Here is a 12290-nt window from a genome sequence, read left to right as displayed (position 1 = left end):
TTAAAAATCTATATTTCCATTTTAATATTCGTCGTTTATGAATGTTATTTATTCACCTTCTAAAGACACATTGGAATGTGTGATATCCTTAGACGCTGAGAAAGCCTTCGATCGGGTTGAATGGAATTATTCATTTAAAACCTTAGGAAAATTTAATTTTGGGTCCGATTTTATTCAAAGGATTAAATTATTTATCTCCCTCTGCTTGGGTCCTTACTAACTCTCAGAATTCCAAACCATTTAAACTTCAACATGGAACTAGACAAGGTTGTTCCTTGAGCCCTTTGAATCTTGATCTGGCTTTAAAACTCTCAGCTATTGCTTTCAGAGAATCCAATGATATCACTGGCATTTTAAGGAGAGGTATCACTCACGATGTTTCTCTTTATGCTGAAGACCTTTTCCTTTATATTTCTAATGTTGAGACTTCATTACCTTCCATACTTTTCTGCTCTTTTAGTCAGTTTTCAGGATATAAACTAAATTTTCGTAAGACTGAGCTTTTCCCTTTGAATAATTTGGTAGAAATTGATACTAACAGTCCCTTTAGTATTGCAAGAAATCAATTCACTTATTTCGGCGTAGCATTTACTAAGAATCTTACTTAGAGGGGTTTTTTTTTACCTTGCTGAATTATGTAAAAAGGGTACTCTCAAAATGGTTGCCCCTTTCAGTATCGTTGATTGGCCGAATTAATTCTACTAAATTGAATAACTTGTCTAAATGTTCATGCTTTTGAAGCCTTAGCTGTTTTTATTCCTAAATCTTTATTTTTTTTATCCTCTTGATATTATCATATCTTCATGTATATGGAGAAGTAAATATTTTCGACTAAATAAAGTTCATTTTCTAAAAATTAAAAAAGAATGGAGGTTTAGCTTTACCAAATATTACGTTTAATTACTGGGCAATCAATATGCAGAATCTTACGTTTTGGTTATATTATATTAACCGAGAGAACAGGCTGGTTTGGGTTTATTTAGAAGCTGACTCTGTTAATACATTTTCTATCATCTCTCTTCTCGGATTCTCAATTCCATTATTTTTAAGTAAACTAACTGATAGTTTTGTAGTTAAACATACTTTGAGGTGTTGGATACAATATTTTGGTTTGTTGAGATTTTCTCTTTCAAGTCCCATTTTTATAACTATTTTTAAATCTTCTATGACTGTTGTAATGTTGAAAGTTTGCGATAGACTGGGTATTAAATGCTTCCAGGATTTATTTGTTGGAGCATGTCTCTTTTCGTTTGAGCAGTTGTCAGCTAAATATAACTTACCAAAAACCCACATTTTTCAACATTTACAGATTAGTGACTTTCTGCGATCTCAATTACATACATTTCCTGAAAGTCCTGATACGAATTTATTACGTGTAATGTTTAATTTGAAACCTTTTCATAATGGATCAATATCTAATATTTATGGTTTGTTGTTGGGAACGAAAGACTTTGCTATAGACAAAATTAAACATCTCAGGGAACAAGATTTACAGATTATAATTTCTGAGGAAACTTGAAATGAAATTTTAAAATTGGTTAATACCTCATCGTTTTGTGCCCGTCACTCCCTCTTACAATTTAATGTGGTCCATAGAGCCCACATGACAAAAGATAAGCTGCCTCGTTTCAATTCGTATATATCTACCCATTGTGACAGAATTGTGTCACAATGGAGAGGCTTCATTAATTCATCTGTTCTGGACACGCCCGAGTCTTGTAAAATACTGGAAGAAAGTATTTCAAACCTTTTCTGTACTTTTTAAAGTAAATTATAAACCAAACCATTTGACTGTCTTATTCAGTATTGTTGGAGAAAAGATATTATCTTGGAGACACCCGATTTGCACATTTTGGCTTTTATTTCTCTTATAGCGAGGAGGGCGTTGTTACTAAGTTGGATAGATGTTGCTCTGCCTACTCATGCTCAATGTCATGTTTAAATTTACAGAAGATTTGGTGTTCAATTTCTGAATCAAGACAAGACTTTCTCACATTGTGGGGAACTTTTTAAAATTATTATCAAAATCTTTGATTTGTTATCGAGTACAGATGTTGGCTAATAATATGTTTTACTATATGATAAGGATTTTTTTTTCCTTTTTCCTTTCTTTACCAAACAGCTATTTTGGTAGTGGGTTTAGATATTTTTTGATTATAAAATTATATCTTTTCAATATTAACATTCAATTTAATTTACTTGAGTATGGGGTAATGAGACTGTAAGCGTGATTCTAATATATTGTAATTGACATATGATATATATCCTCCTGTACTCTGTATTCTCTTTTGTAAGAAATCAATAAAAATATTTTAAAAAATAGAGATGGCAGGAAAACACCAAATTGTACAGGAGATATCCCAACAGCGAAGACACCTGCAATGACTCCCTCATCGCCTCGAGCCAGACATTCTGGAAGTGTAGTCAAATGGGCGATGGAAAACATTGTCAATAATAAGGCTGCAGGATGTGACAGGAGTCCAGTTGAATTGTTTAAAATTTTAAAGGGTGATGGTATAAGAGTGTTGCATGAAATTTGACCTTAGATCTGGCAAACCTAATAATGCCCTTTAGACTGGGGGGTGGGGGGGGAGTTTTTTATCCCAATTCCCAAGAACGGAAATATAAAGGAATGTTCAAATTACCGAATAATTTCACTAATTTCACTAATTTCACATGATAGCAAGATAATGCTAAAGATAATGCAAGCAGGCCTCCAGCAATATATGGAACGAGAACTGCCGGATGTGCAAGCTGGTTTTAGAACAGGCAGAGGCACCAGAGACCAAATTGCAAACATACGCTGTATAATAGAGAAATCGAGAGAATTCCAGGAAGGTACTTATCTATGTTTTAATTACTACTCTAAAACCTTTGACATTGTGGACCATAATAAACTGTGGCAAGTCCTTAATGATATAGGGATAACTAAACATCTGATCTTATGAGAAACTTGTATGAAGATCAAGAAGCAACAGTTAGAACTGACCACGGAACAACAATCTGGTTCAAGAGTGGGAAAAGAGAGCGATAACGCTGCATACTGTCACCCTGTGTATTTAATCTATATGCTGAACACATCACGAGGAGCAGTGTCCCGAGGGTGCGATTACTCTGTTTAACCCTCCGTCTGCAAGGACACAATGTACCGAACGTCCGCTTCCAGTGTGCTGGAAATATGTAAAACAATTATCGACCCCAGACATCGATCCAGGTGAAGACTAGATCTACTACCGGGCTGAGTGATGGAGGTAAAGTTCCCCAGGTACAACTTAACGGATGGGCTTAGTCCTGACATCGCTCCTGGGACCAGAACACCAGGGGCTGAGCGGCAGTTCATGTCAGACGGTTTTGTGTGAAGGTCCCATAACCAGAACGACCACAACAGGTTGTATCCAGGAAGTGGGACGAGGCCGCCAGTTCGAGGAAATTTATGGGACTCACTTCCTAACATCAGGTTCCCCCCTGCCCCAGTAGTCACCGATGGGAAATTGTCAGTCGCGTTCACCCCGAGTGACCAGCCTCAATACTGACCGATGAGAACTTGATCAATTTGTCCCGCAGACAGTGATCGGTTCACTGGCTCCCAGTCGACGATCCCCTTCAACAGAGAACGGAAAGAAAACCCCAGCCCATCCGGAGACTGTGAGAGTGGGGGCGGGGCCTCGGAAGTGAAAACCTCAGATGCTGCAGATCTGCATTTGAAATGAGAGCGAGAACCTGGATTATGTGACGGGTGGAGGGTCTCCCGTCTGAACTGGCGACTACGTTCCTAGCCCCTCACACACTGCCCGACCGACCTGCCGCATTTTACACGTTATTTCATATTTACACCAGTTACATTTTTAATTTTTCCCTCTGTATCTTCCCGTCCCCATTGCTCCACCTCCCGGTTCTCAGAGTTACGGGCTCGATTCCCATCCCGGTCCGACGTAAAATTCCCACCCGAACAGGAATTGTGCAGGTTTCATTGGAATCACACTATTTTCTATCCACATCCATCCGGAGCTTCACTGGACAAGAACACTGAAGCATCAAGTGAGAATCCGCTGGAGGTGGTCATTTAGCCCCTCAAACCATCAACAAGATGATGGCTGCTCTCCCATCTCAGGCAAATGTTTCTGCCCGATCCTCATTTCCTTGATCCCTTCAGTCTCCACACATTTGCCAGTCTCTGTTTTACGTGAGGATGATCATTGAGTCTTCACCGCCCTCTGTGGTGGGGTTTTTCAGACATTCACCACCCTCAGAGTGGAGGCATTTCCTCTCATCTCAGTCCATCCCCTTTTTCAGAGACTGGGCCAGATGGACTGCATCCCAGCTCACTAGGTTTTTTAATCCTCCATGGAATTAATTTCCATCTTCTGCAGCCCCGTGTTGTCCCAACCACTCACCTTCCACTCATGTCATTATTTCCACCTTCCCACCTCCCCCTCACCTGGATCCACCTCTCACTCCCCAGCTCTTGCCCCATCCCCACCCCTCACCTCTTTTCTCTGACTATTTCCCGTCCACTCTCAGTCCAGAGGGAGGGTCTCGGCCCGAAATGTTGACGGTCCATTTCCCTCCACAGATGCTGCCCGACCCACTGAGTTCCTCCGGCAGTTTGTTCTTTGGTCTGTATAACCCGTGTTAGTATGGGGAGCGGGATTTTACACCATATTCCAGGTACAATCTCAACAAAGTCCAAATAATCGTTAAAGTCATTTTCACTCTTATACCTAATAACTCTTACAATAAATACAATGTCAAGACAAGTCACTTTTATTGTCATTGCGACCATAACTGCTGGTACAGTACATAGTAAAAATGAGACAACGTTTTTCAGGACCATGGTGTTAATTACAAAAACTAGACTGAACTACGTAAAAAAACAACACATAGCAGAAAAAAAAACAAACACAACAACGACACCAGACTACAGACCTACACAGGACTGCATAAAGTGCACAAAAACAGTGCAGGCATTACAATAAATAATAAACAGGACAATAGGGCAAGGTGTCACTCCAGGTGCTGGCTATTGAGGAGTCTGATAGCTTGGGGGAAGAAACTGTTACATAGTCTGGTCATGAGAGCCTGAATGCTTCGGAGCCTTTTCCCACACCTTCTACCCAATGTACCTTCTACCTCCCTCCCTACCCACTGCACCTCAGTCCCTCACCATTAAACACACAGTTTTTGTTTCTCCTACAGAACTGGGTGATCTCACACTGGGCTCCAGCTGACCTGTTGCTCCCACTCACTCCTTTTGCCTCCGTCTGCCTGAAACCTCTCGACAAAAGACACAGAACATTGAACAGTACAGTACCTGAACATGCCCTTCGGCCCAAAATGTTTTGCTCAGCTAATTAAATTAGGAATCAAATGGCCAAATAATCCCTTCTGCTGACATAATGTCCACAGCTTCCTCACATCCAGGTGCTGATTTAAATATCTCTTAATATTGTGTCTGCCAGAACCATCACCCCGGGCAGCACATCATAGCAACCCTCCACTCTGTCTGGTAAAAACACTTGTACCTCACATCTCCTTTCAAACTAGCCGCTCTCACATCAAATACATGGCCTTTTGTATTAGACATTTACAACCAGGATAAAAAAATATTGTCTGTCTTCTCTATCTATGCCTCTCATAATTTTATACACCTCCATCATCTCACCCTAGCCTATATCACTCCAGAGAAAACAACCCAAGTTGTTATAGCTCATGCCCTCGAATCCAGGCAATATCCTGGTAAGCCTTTTCTGCACGCTCTCCAGGGACATTGACATCCTCCCTGGAATGAGGCAGCCAGAAATGTATGAAATACTCCAGATGTGGCCAAACTCACGTTTCATGAAGCTGCAACATAACTTCCTGAATTTTGAATGCTATATCATGACTAATAAAGGCAAGCATGTCATTTGCCTTCTTAACCAGCCTGTCAATCTGTGTAGCCACTTTCAGGGGGCGATGAACTTGGGACTCCAAGATCCCTCTGTTCATCGACACTGTTAAGGTCTTGTACTTGACACTGTAGTATCTCTATCATTGGCCTAGCGAGCTGCCAAGATGATCATCACTAATCAAATCTCACAGAGATTTCTCAGGTCCTGTTGAATTTATTGCCAAGTGCACAAGTACGGGAAGGTACAGGTACAAAGAGACACCGATTTGTGGCAGCATCACAGGCAAGTACATTCAGATAACACACGGAACACAAATTATACGATTCTCTGTCAGTAACAATCCGTAAATATAAGTTTTATATCATTAACAATATGGAAACAAAAATGTATCAATAATCATAAATATACATTCTCTGTCATTAACATTATACAAATATACATTTTTTCCAAGAGCTGACTTGGAAATGTTTAATTTGGTCCCTCAGCCAAATTGTTGACACAGTTTGGGAACAACTGAGCTCCAAGCACTGGTCGCTAAAACACCAAATGGGACATCCTGTAGGGCCAAGAAGGGTCTGGTTATTCTTTCTCTTTAAACACAGGACCAGGAACAGGCCACTTGGCCCATCATGTCCATCCTGTAATTTAATAATACCCAACACCAGTCCATCCTTGCTCCCATCACCAATCCAATCTACTTTGCCCAGACCATTAGCCCCACTTGCAGGTCAACAGTCTGCCAGCAATTGTCCCCCAAAGTGGTGAATATCTCTGCTCGCCACCACCATGGCCTCAGACATTTCCACAGACGAGCCCCCTTGTCCCTTGTGTCATTGCTTCACACCAATGGGAAGAGAGTAATTCCTCTGTTGACTGTGGGGTGGGGTGGGTGGGTCAGACCATTGTTACCTGAGCCAGTAAAGTTCAACTGTTTCTGCGCCAGTGTGATGTAAGGAATTGCACACGCGATGTCAGATCCCAATGTGGGGAACCCACACATGACATCAGGTATGTGGGGGCGCAGAGTGACAGCACATGTGGGTGAGAACTTGTTTTCAAAAGTTGTTTACTGGACATTTTTAATGATTTCCTGGGGATAATGAAGAAAGCATAACAGATGTCATCGCTGAACCCAGTGTTGTGTGAGGAAAAGTCCCCTGCCACATGCCCGGATTTGCCATGTTGTTGACGGAGTGGGCAGCATGGCCATTTTCTTGAATTGGGTCACAAAACCCCAAATGTTTCTGGGGAGGACTTTCCAGGGTGATCTGGTTTGGGTGGTTCAGCCAGTGCAGTAATCTACTGTTTACTATTTTCATAAACAATGGCTTGACTGATGTAAACCGGATTCGGCTGCAGTGTAAACACAGGAGTCTTTGTCTCCTGGTAAACCAAACACCCTGACAATGAGAACCACAGATACCCCTTCCTGTAAGTCAGTGTATCATTCAAACAGCTGTTTGCTGAGAGGAATGGTCATTGAAGTTCTCCCAGATATAGTTGAATAGAGTTGAAGTGGAGTTCAGGGGTGTCACATTAAAAGGACAGGTCAGCCAGACCCTCTGTTTGGTCCATCTGACTAACCTTCCTGAACATTGTGTTTGTGACAGAGCCCCAGAGTCTGGGAACAGCTGAATGGCAGGAAGCAGGGGGTGATGCTGAGGGCAAACACGAGGAAATCTACAGATGCTGGAAATTCAAACACACACAAAAGGCTGGTAGAACACAGCAGGCCAGGCAACATCTATAAGGAGAAGCACTGTGGACGTTTCAGCCCGAGACCCTTCATCTCCTGTCCTGACGAATGGTCTCGGCCTGAAACGTTGACAGTGCTTCTCCTTTTTGATGCTGACTGGCCTGCTGTCTTCCACCAGCATTTTGTGTGTGTTGTTGAGAAAAGCTCAAGCAAGTTTGCAGCAAGTAATTTCAAAGTATTTTTTATTTGGAAAGATATTAAGTATAAACTCTCCCCTTCGTTTCCATCTCCCCACTCAGAAGTGACCAAAAGCTGCTTCACAGGATGGAAGACCTTGAAATGAACAAACACTGAGGGAATGTGAGTGAATTTAAAGAGCTGGGATACTGACAGCACATCACCAGAGCTGGAGTGATTGCAACTGTTCTGACAGAGGCATAACTGGTACTTTTGGGCACATTCGGTCTCACTACAACTATATCCTACCTTCCTTTGTACAGGTATGTAATGTCTAAAGGACCAGTGTTTGAGTAAAGGAGACTCACCAAACTTTCTCCTGACTGAATTACTGGAGTCTCCGAGTCAGATGGGTTCTCTCCAGTTGATGATCTCCGTCCTCGGGCTGGTTCACTTGTTGCTGTTCCCTCGTCTTCAGTCGTGGTTTGCTTCCAGTTGTGGGCTTTTCTTCCAATAAATCTCTCACCACAGGTCTAACTTTAACATGAAAGATAATGAAGTATGTTAACAATACAAAGGAGGTCAAAACATTTCTGCTCACTGAAATCTAAAGATTGAAGACAAATATAATGATCTGAATGTTCCTAAATAAAAACTCACTGAAAGACATAAGTCACAGGAACCGAATGAGGTGATTTTATCCATCGAGTCTGCTCCACCATTCAACCATGGCTGATTTTATTCCAAAACAATATTCCTGCCTTCCTCCTGTAACCCTGAAGCTCAACTCAAGTCAAGTCATTTTTATTGTCATTTCGACCACAACTGCTGGCACTGTACATAGCAAAAATGAGACAACGTTTTTCCAGAACATGGTGTTACAGGACACAGTACAAAATCTAGATGGAACTACGTAAAAAAAACAACACAAAGAGAAAAAAAAAACACACACAAACAACAACTACACTAGACTACAGACCTACACAGGACTGCATAAAGTGCAGGCATTACAATAAATAATAAACAGGGCAATAGGACAGTAAGGTGTCAGTCCAGGCTCTGGGTATTGAGGAGTCTGATAGCTTGGGGGAAGAAACTGTTACATAGTCTGGTCATGAGAGCCCAAATGCTTCGGTGCCCTTTCCCAGATGGCAGGAGGGAGAAGAGTTTGTATGAGGGGTGTGTCGGGTCCGTCATAATGCTGCTTGCTTTGTGGATGCAGCGTGTAGTGTAAATGTCCGTTACGGTGGGAAGAGAGACCCCAATGATCTTCTCAGCTGACCTCATTATCCGCTGGAGGGTCTTGCGATCCAAGATGGTGCAATTTCGAACCAGGCAATGATGCAGCTGCTCCAATACTCTCAATACAACTAGAATGTGATGAGGATGGGGGGTGGGAGATGGACATTCCTCAGTCTTCACAGAAAGTAGAGACGCTGATGTGTTTTCTTTGCTAGGGAGCTGGTGTTGAGGGACCAGGTGAGATTCTCCGCCAGGTGAACACCAAGAAATTTGGTGCTCTTTATGATCTCTACTGAGGAGCTGTTGATGTTCAGTGGAGAGTGGTTGCTCCATGTCCTCCTGAAGTCAACAACCATCTTTTTTGTTTTGTTCGTATTCAGAGACAGGTTGCTGGCTCTGCACCAGTCCGTTAACCGCTGCACCTCCTCTCTGTAAGCTGACTCATCGTTCTTGCTAATGAGACCCACCATGGTCCTGTCACTGGCGAACTTGGTGATGTGGTTCGAGCTGTGTGTTGCAGCACAGTCGTGGGTCAGCAGAGTGAACAGCAGTGGACTGAGAAGGCAACCCTGGGGAGCCCCTGTGCTCAGTGTGCTGGTGTTGTAGATGCTGCTCCCGATCCGGACTGACTGAGGTCTCCCAGTCAGGAAGTCTAGGATCCAGTTGCAGAGGGAGGTGTTCAGACCCAGTAGTCACAGCTTTCCAATCAGTTTCTGGGGGATGATTGTGTTGAATGTTGAACTGAAGTCTATGAACAGCGTCCGAACGCATGTGTCTTTTTTGTCCAGGTTGGTTAGGGCCAGGTGGAGGCTGGTTGCAATGGCGTCATCTGTTCAGCAGTTGGTACGGTATGCAAGCTGCAGGGGGTCCAGTGAGGGGGGCAGCAGGGTCTTGATATGCCTCATGACGAGCCTCTCAAAACACTTCATGATGATGGATGTAAGTGCAACAGGGCGGTAGTAATTTAGTCAGGACGCTGAAGACATCTTCGGCATGGGAACGATGGTGGCGGCCTTGAAGCAAGTTGGAACGGTGGCGCCGCTCAGGGAGATGTTGAAGATGTCAGTGAGAACATCTGCTAGCTGGTCTGCACATCCTCTGAGCATCCTCATTCTCTCCTCAGATTATCACTCATTGCCTCCAAAGGAACCCCAAAAACAAACAACTGAGACCAGACCAGAAACACTCTGTCAACACCTGATGAGCCCGAGCAGCCCGATCTCCAGATCCACTTCACCAAGGCCACAATCTGTGATCGGGTCACACAGCTGAACGTGTCACTTACCGACCCCAGAATCCTCACACATCGTCCCCACATCAGGGATTCCCCCACAACCAATGTCCAGCAACCCGAGACTTCTGATTCATTATGGAAGGAGGAACATTCAGCCCCAGCTACAGAAGTACTGACCTGGTCAAATCCCAAATACTGACTATTCCATCTTCCCGGAGTCTACACCCCAGGTATACAGTCCAAACACCAATTTTCAGAGGACTCCCTTACTGCCGGTAACATGTGTCCGCCATTCAGAGTTCAAAGGCTGACACTCCTGCATCAACCGATGGCAGAATGGGAACCTGATAAACCTCTGACTGGGCCAGATATCGTGCTGGAAAACCTGGGCGCGGGTCACCAGCAGGCAGGGATACGCTTCACATTGTCTCCACCAGCTAAACTGAAAGCATTTTATCATTATCCGATTGTTAAATGAGAATTTGCCCAGTACAATTTGCCGTCGCATTTCCTGTTGGCTAACAGGAACAACAGGCTTTTCATTTCAAATTGAAATTAAATGCTGGAAACTCGGTACATCAGATTGGATCTATGGAAAGAGAAACTGTGGAAGACTCACTATCAGAATTGACGCTGCCCGATCTGCTGAACGGTTTCAGCATTTTCTCTTTTGACTTTAAATGATGCACAACTATTGACTGATTACAAGATGTTTGTGACGGCCTGAACGAAGTTGCACAAATTTAAGTCCCACATTCATTAGTTTTCTCTGCATTCCAACACAGGGTTAATGCATTCGACACAGTGAATGCTCACAACATCCTCCCCACCCACTATCAGTCTGTTACATCTGCTCCCGAGGCCACTAACTCTCAATGAGAGGAAGTGACCAGAGAGCGATAAAACTGTGCTCCACTCCCTGCAGATCCTGTGGCTGTTCCTGGCAACAGGGAATTTGCCTCTCCAAACATGACCAAAACAGGAAATATCGGACTCAACTTTAAATACTGGGAGTTTCCGTCTGGCAAAGATTAACACAGCGGCCGTTTGGTAACTTTGAAACTAAAATTGTAGTGACTGCCTTTATCCTCCCTCACTCTGCATTAAATAAATCCTCTGGCAGTTCCAGGTAACAAACACTGATTTCAGAAATAACTCCGTGAGGCAAAAGACTTCACAATGAAGGCAACGGTAGAAGAGAGATTGTCGACATTTATCATCGAGGTGGTGGGATACAGGCCGGACAGAGGTTGAACAAGATGGGCAGGGATTAAGCAGATGGAACGGGGGGGGGGGGGGAGCAGGGATCAAGGACGATCACTGATGGCCCTCCGGCAATACACAGATACAGCATTAACAGTACACACTACTATGTGCTAAAATGACAAAGATAGAGCAACAGGAACTTTGGCATTTACCCTTCTCCCTGAACCAACTTTTATCAACACATCGTAGAAAATATCCCCAGGTTCGAGGTGAAGGTCTCACAACCCGGACAGACCCCGGTAGGTTTTGTTCAGGAAGCGGGGTGAGACCGCGAGTTCGGGGAAGTTACTGGGACTCACTGCCCAGCATCGGTCGGGACCGAACTCAATACTCACCGCATGGATCTTGTCGGTCCCGCTCCGCAGAGAATGATCCGACCGGCCCCCCCGGCTCGCCGCCCGAGGGGGCGAGGACCCTCTCCCGATCCGGATCCCGTGGACAACCCACCGCTCCAGACCCGCTTCAACACAAAGAAAAAAAATCACTGCCCAGCCCGGGAATGTGAGCATGCGCAGTGTGCTTATTGCTTCATCAGAGCGTGGGCGGGGCCTCGGAGACAAATCCGCAGATGCTGCCGATTCAAGTCAAGTCACTCTTATTGTCATTTCGACCATAACTGCTGGTACAGTACACAGTAAAAATGAGACAACGTGTTTTTTTTTCCAAGACCATGGTGTTACATGACAGAGTACAAAAACTGGACTGAACCACATAAAAAATAACACAGAAAAGAAAAAAAAACTACACCAGACCACAGACCTCCCCAGGACTGCATAAAGTGCAC

At 43.7% G+C, this 12290-nt stretch overlaps 1 protein-coding gene across 4 annotated transcripts in view; it reads right to left on the bottom strand.

Annotated features, from left to right (window-relative positions):
• LOC132389677 (NACHT, LRR and PYD domains-containing protein 3-like) overlaps positions 1-12006 on the bottom strand; it is a 73748-nt gene extending 61742 nt beyond the window's left edge. For 3 of the 4 annotated variants that reach the window (XM_059962227.1, XM_059962228.1, XM_059962226.1), the window contains exons 1-2: positions 11842-12006; positions 8133-8301 (exon numbers count right to left, since the gene is read on the bottom strand). The gene's annotated coding sequence lies outside the window, so the exon portion shown is untranslated. The remainder of the gene's footprint in view (positions 1-8132; positions 8302-11841) is intronic. The other variant, XM_059962229.1, reaches the window with a different exon arrangement.
• Between the last annotated feature and the right edge of the window lie 284 nt (positions 12007-12290).

Source organism: Hypanus sabinus, unplaced genomic scaffold (assembly GCF_030144855.1).
Source record: "Hypanus sabinus isolate sHypSab1 unplaced genomic scaffold, sHypSab1.hap1 scaffold_623, whole genome shotgun sequence".
NCBI classification, from domain to species: Eukaryota; Metazoa; Chordata; class Chondrichthyes; order Myliobatiformes; family Dasyatidae; genus Hypanus; species Hypanus sabinus.
Note: the sequence above shows the minus strand (reverse complement) of the source record. Positions and strands in the feature narration are given on the sequence as shown.